The sequence below is a fragment of the Rhinolophus sinicus genome, linkage group LG09, assembly GCF_036562045.2.
Source record: "Rhinolophus sinicus isolate RSC01 linkage group LG09, ASM3656204v1, whole genome shotgun sequence".
Lineage (NCBI taxonomy): Eukaryota > Metazoa > Chordata > Mammalia > Chiroptera > Rhinolophidae > Rhinolophus > Rhinolophus sinicus.
Window position 1 is genome coordinate 39,394,645 of NC_133758.1, and position 6,729 is coordinate 39,401,373.

A 6,729-nucleotide genomic window follows, 5' to 3' on the forward strand; every position below is an offset into this window, starting at 1 on the left:
ACTGCCTCTACCTTCATTGAGAACACACGGTCCATGTGTGCGCAGGATGTATTACTTACTGAATTTACAGATAGTACTTGGTGTGCATATATATTTGTGCACTCTGTGTATTAACTCTGTACCAGCCCCACACCACTCCTACTCCTGAGGCCAGAGCTCAGATACTCACAAAGTGGGAACTCCTCATTTTAGTCCTACAACTCAAGAAAGGAAATAGTCAAACCAAAATGCTTACAACGATGTTTAACTTTGAACGTTTTCAAGAGGGGGTTATTTTGCTATAAGTTTATTTTAAATGTTTGTAGTTTTAGGTAATAATAGAAAGATAGAGAACTACTTTATCCAGTGCCTCCAGTCTGAGCTACATTAGCCAGCTACCTAAGGTATCTGTTGACTGTAAGGAATAGGCACCCAACAAAGCTAGTTTATTACAAGGTTGTTTTAAGGATGCAGACTAATATGGTGGGACTACCCATTTGGAAAGAGTTTAGCCTATTTCAGTTTCCTCTTATGTCATTTACTAGCTGGTGTCCTGAAGTAACTCACTTATCATCTCAGAATCTCAGTTTCTTCACATATAAAATGGAGATAATAAGAGTGCCTGGAATTTCGTACGAAACAAGAGTGCAGCAGGAACATGGGGGAGCAAAATAAAACAAGGAAGTATGCGACCATGAAGTGAATGCTTAGTCTCAGAGATCAGAGGCTTAAAGAAAAGGAAAGATTAAAATCTAAAAAGAAAGATCCCAGTGCACTCAAAGAAAGAGAAGTCCCCCAACATCTTTCCTGCTTATTCTTCCAATGTAACACACAGCTGGGCCCACCTTACCATATCCTGGTTGATACCAACTTTTATCAACTTTTCCGTTAAAGCCAAACTAGATTTAGTGCAGTCAATAATGGACTGTCTATATGCCATGTGTATCCCTTGTATGATTGACTGTGTAATGGCTGAAATTGAGAAATTGGGGCAGAAGTATCAAGTGGCTCTAAGGATTACCAAGGATCCAAGATTTGAACGATTACCATGCACACCCAACCACCCTATGCAGATGACTGCTTAGTACAGAGAGTAACTCAGCACAAGTGTTACATTGTGGCCACAGTTGACCAGGACCTTAAACGAAGAATCAGGAAGATCCCTGGAGTTCCTACCATGTACACTTCTAACCATAAGTACAACATCGAGCAGATGCCAGATGACTATGGAGCACCTCGGTTCTAATTCTTAAGGGACAAAATTCCTCTGCTTCCCTTCACCCAATTTTCTCTGTTGCCAGTTTATGAAACATGCTACAGCATGAATTATTCCACTCACCCATTTGCTCTGTTGTGAGCTGAGTATGGTTAAAGACATTCACTTTCTGATGTTGTTTTGAAAATGATATTTTTGTATCATTTTAAAATTTGTTGCATCTTTTTATAAATCCGATGACTGCTCCCCCCCCCAAAAAAAAAAAAAAAGTTGCCTGGATCATAAGGCTATAGAGACTATTAAATGCATGCCAGGAGATTAACCTAGGGCTTGGAACATACTAAGTACTTAACAAAGGTTAACTAGGAATGGCCCCAACAATAGAAGTAAAGGTAGTGACAGAAGTATAACCGGGCCCCATGAAAACTATATGAGTTGAAATCTCCAATCTCTCTCCAGGGCCTTCAGTTTCTTGCCCATCTGCTCAGCTATCTTTGCTGCAGACTGTCTTCCTCTTAGCTTCCTAGTCTCTGTCCTTCTCTAATTCTGCCTGAACATGGCCTCACCACTAGAACAGAGATACATGAGGGCAAGCATTTTGGTTGATTTTGTTCTCTATTGCCTTGTACAATACTGGACACATATTAAGCCTTCAATCAATCAATATTTGTAGTACCTATGGACTGTCATGGCACCACTTGGGACACAGCTCTACATGGTCTTATTAGTACCAGTAACACAGCACCATTTGAATGGCTCAGTCTCTGTTTTCAATGACATATTCCAGGGAAAAGAATGTGATTGAACTGAACATGGGTCAGGTGTCGACTGTAGTCAAGGCAGCAGGGGTCAAGGAGGCAAAGTCACATATGGCTTCACATTCTAGAATGAATGCTCTAACAGGGAACAGCAACGGGTAGAGCATTATGAGTATCTTTTTTAACATAGTATAAAAGTTCATAAGAGAGACAGTTTAGGGCTGCAAGAGAGATTAAACACAGCTTCATGGACTAAGTGGTGTTTTAAGTTGGTTTTGAATAATAGATAAGGATTTGACAGGGAGATTGTTTTTATATTGGTAATGTTCATTAAATTTTGCTTAGTATTTTACAGTGAGCAAAGACACAATCTACCATTCTAACACAACTTTTGTTTAATTTCTGCTATGCACAAAGCTTGGTAGCAAATACTGTTAGATATGCAAAGACATATAAGCAGGACCTGCCTTCAGGGTCTTTCATTTGGTTGAGGTGATAAGACAATTAACTCAAAGCCTCTATGAGTTAAGAAAGTAAAGGGAGCCTTTTAGACTAGGACAGTAGAGCTGCCTTCTTGGGGGAGGTGAGCCTTGTTCTAAGCACTGAATGAAGCATGAAAAGGATGAAAAAATGAAAGAGTTGGGTGTGGCAGATACTCGTCATGGCTTACAGAACATCCATTCCAACCTCCCTTATCTCTTCCCACCTTTGTGATAGAGACTGGAAATGCTACCTGCTCACATTCCCAGACTTCCTTGGAGTTCAAAGGGGTCGTATGACACGAGACTTCTGCCCAGTGAGACATAAGTAGAAGATAACATGGCATTTTGCTCTATGAATCAAGATACATTCATCACTGGAGTCCTTCTTCCTGCCTTGAACTAGGATGTGATGCCTAAGGCTGTAATAATATTCCTGCAGCAGTGACGGTCTTGGTATGAGAGAAGTGAGGTCCCTTAAGCAGGCCTAGGCACAGACATTTGACAAAACCCTACCCATGGCCCCTGCCATTTACAGCTTTCTTTGAAATTTTGTCAAATTTTTTTCTTATAATCCTATGTTATAGGCTGCATGTTTGTACCCCTCCAGTATGCCCCACAAAACAAAAATTCATGTTAAATCCTACTACCCACTGTGATGGCACTTGGAGGAGGGGACTGTGGGAGGTAATCAGGTCATGAGGCTGGAGGTCTCATTAATAAGAATATAAAAGAGACCCCAGAAAGTTCCCTCACCTCTTCTGTCAATAAGACGGGTTCTCACCAGACACCAAATCTGGAATCACCTTGGTCTTGGACTTCCCAGCCTCTAGAACTGAGAGAAGTAAATTTCTGTTGTTTATAAAGCCACCCAGTCTGTGGTATTTTCATATAGCAGCCTGAGCAGACTAAGCCATTCAAATGTTTAATTGTTTTAATTCCAAATTTAGATCCAGGCTTTCTCTGCTTTTCTAAATAAATTAACACAATCCATCAACTGTCACTTAGTATTTCATTCATGATTTATTAGAAACAGAAGCAGTCTTCTCAAAGATTCTCCCTCACCAAATTGATGCACCTCTCTAACCAGACCTAGTCTTAAGCATTCTTTGGGGATGTGCATTCTACTCATGACTCATTACCTTTTTTTCTAAGTATGAAAGATTTTTAAGGAAGAAATGAAAGGGCAGAAATGCCTTATTAACTTTGAGGATGGAGGAAAGAATAGCTAAATCTGGCTCAAAATATGGAAAATCAGCCATGGATTCAATATTCAGTAACTACCCATCACCTTGATACACTGACTTCATCTTTCTCTCCAGACTCAATGAACTGAGGAAAGTGAGAATTTTAATAGAAACTGGAAATAATCCCCACAGTGAGCAGCCCTATGTTTTTTCAAAGTAGTCTCCATTTCAGTTGCTAAGTTTGCAAGAGCTGGTATCATTTCATGGTATAAGAAAAAAAGGGGGCCTTAGAAAATAAATGAACCTCATCTGGAAATTTTTACAAAGACAAAGTTAAATTAACAAATAGTGTTGAGTACATAATCAGGGCTGGGACCTAGGGTCTAATAGCCCCAATAACCCAGAGAAGGCAGGAAAAGAGAAGATACTAACAAGTGGATGTATAATATATCCTTGCCCTAGACCTCCACAGCTGCTAGAGCATGAGACCTGATGCTGAGGCTGATGAATGAGACCCAATTGGATCAAAGTTGAAAGGTCTCAGGCTTATTTCAGGCCATGAGCTGGTCATATTCATGTGTATATGCTGGTGGAACATAAGAGTCCTGGAGTCAGACACTAGGTCTTCCATGTCCTAACTGTGTGACCTTGAATCACATTACTTAATCTGGCACTTTCCGATCTATAATACAAAGTTGTCTAAATTACTATAATGTGTCTAAAATAATTAGTGTAGTGTGGCACATTATACAAACTCAACAGACTGATGATGAGGGAGATTCAAGATGGCGGAGTAGATAAACACTCTGCCTGTTTCCTTCCCTGAACATATTAAAAGTACAATTAAATTATAGAACAATCAACCTGGAGAACCATATGAACTCTGGACGAACAGAGTTTCATAACTAAAGACACAAAGAAGCCACATTGAGACTGGTAGGTGGGGAAGAGACACAGAACAGGCCCCAATGTGTAGCAGTTGAGAATCAGGAGGGATATCTCAGCTGTGGACGTTCCCCCCAAAGGAGTGAAGCACCCCAGCCCCACACCAGATTCTCGAGCCCCAGTACTGGTGCTGGGAAGAGAACCCCCACAACACTTGGCTGTGAAAAAGAGTGGAGATTCTGACCATCTGGGTGGGACAGGGGGTTTTGGGATACCCAGGCATCCTCTTAAAGAGCCCGCACACAGACTCTCTCACTCACAGGTACTCACCTTGGGCTCCAGCAGAGGGACAGTGACTCAGGGGGCTTCAGAAACATACAGGGGCCAACTGAGTTGTGTGGCTTTAGTATGAGAGCTGAATGACAGTCAGCATTTTCCCTGTGTGGGGCCCTTCTCCCCGGCAGCCAGCAGGTGGGCACCATTTCTCTGTGTTGAGACCTCCCCCTACACTTATGGCCAAATCTGAATCTGATTTGTCTGATAAGTTCCCGAGCTCTGCCCTGCTGATTCACTGGGATGTCACTCCACCTTAGTCCCCCAACACCTGAGGCACTTTCTCGAGAGCAGCCAGCCCCACTCACATTGCACTGTCTTAGAATAAGTATCCAAGTCCATGGGCTCCAGGTGAGTGGCTCTGAGACTTTTGCTAAGTAGCTTCAGGCTGAGCACTGGCACCAAACCAGAATTTACATTAACCTGGTGACCACAACTCTTGCCACTCCAGTGACCCCCTCAGACCCTGCCTCAACCAAAATCCATACCACATGAAGTTTTATCAGTGGCTGAACCTTAAGGGAGCTGGCAGGTGGCAGAAGGCTGCGGGGTGTCCTGGCATTTTGTAAGCTACCCAGGCCTGGTACTAGTGGCAGACATTCTTGGTTCATGGCGTGACCACTCCCACATGCCTCCAGGGTTAGCACAGGCAGCCAACAATAGTGGATAGCTTTGTAGTTCTTACCAGATAGTCCCCCTACTGGTCACAGGCAGTGGCTGACCTGGACCTGCACTGGAGCCCCTTGCAAGAGGCCCCAGAACCAATATACTTGGAGGTTGGCTTCAGACCACAGCAGATCACCACTCAATAGCCCCACAAGTGGCCACACACAAAGGACGGTTTCAACAGGCACCAGAACCCAATGGGGCAAATCCCACTCAGTGGGGTAAGCCTCACACACAGCAGCATTTAAGCTGCAGATGTGGCCAAACCCCAGAGCCAATCAACCTGAGGTTCAATCCCACCCACTGACATGCCAATACCAACCAAGGCTCAACTATAACAGGAGGGCACACACAGACCACAAAAAAAAACACTCCTGAAGCACCAGTGCAGGTAACCAGGGAGACTGCACCACTGGGCCCCAAGGACACCTACTACATAACGCCACCCAGCCAAGACTGGGGAATATAGCAGATCTATTAATACATACCAACAAACACAGAGAGGCAACCAAAATGAGGAAACAAAGAAATACATTCCAAATGAAAGAACAGGAGAAAACTCCAGAAAAAGTACTAAACAAAATTTCCCTACCCAGCAAGGCTATCATTTAGAAGGACAGATAAAGAGCTTCCCAGACAAGAAAAAGCTAAAGGAGTTCATCATCACCAAACCAGTATTAAAAGGAATGTTAGAGGAACTTCTTTAAGATGGGGGAAAAAAATCAAAATTATGAATAATAAAATGGCAATAGCTACATATCTATCAACAATTATTTTCAATGTAAATGGATTTAAAAGACATAGGAGGGCTGAATGGATAAGAAAACAAGATCCTTATGTATGCTGCCTACAAGAGAACCCCTTCAAATTGAAAGACATACAGAGAATGAAAATAAAGGGATGAAAAAAATATTTCATTAATATGAAAATGAAAGGGAAACAAAAAAGCAGTGGTAACAATACTTATACCAGACAAAATAGACTTTAAAACAAAGCCTATAACAAGAGACAAAGAAGGACTCAGTAATCCCATTTCAGGGTATTTATCTAAAGAAACCCAAAATGCTACCTTGATGGGACATGTGCATCCATATGTTCATTGCATCATTGTTTACAATGGCCAATATATGGAGGCAGCCTGGGTGTCCACTGATGGATGAATGGATAAAGAGGAGGTGGTACATATATACAATGGAATACTGCTCAGCCATGGAAGGGAATGGGTT

General features: G+C 42.2%; 1 pseudogene; it reads left to right on the forward strand.

The window, feature by feature from the left end:
* Positions 1-637: 637 nt before the first annotated feature.
* LOC109452343 (rRNA-processing protein FCF1 homolog) lies at positions 638-1,225 on the forward strand (annotated as a pseudogene).
* Positions 1,226-6,729: the final 5,504 nt, after the last annotated feature.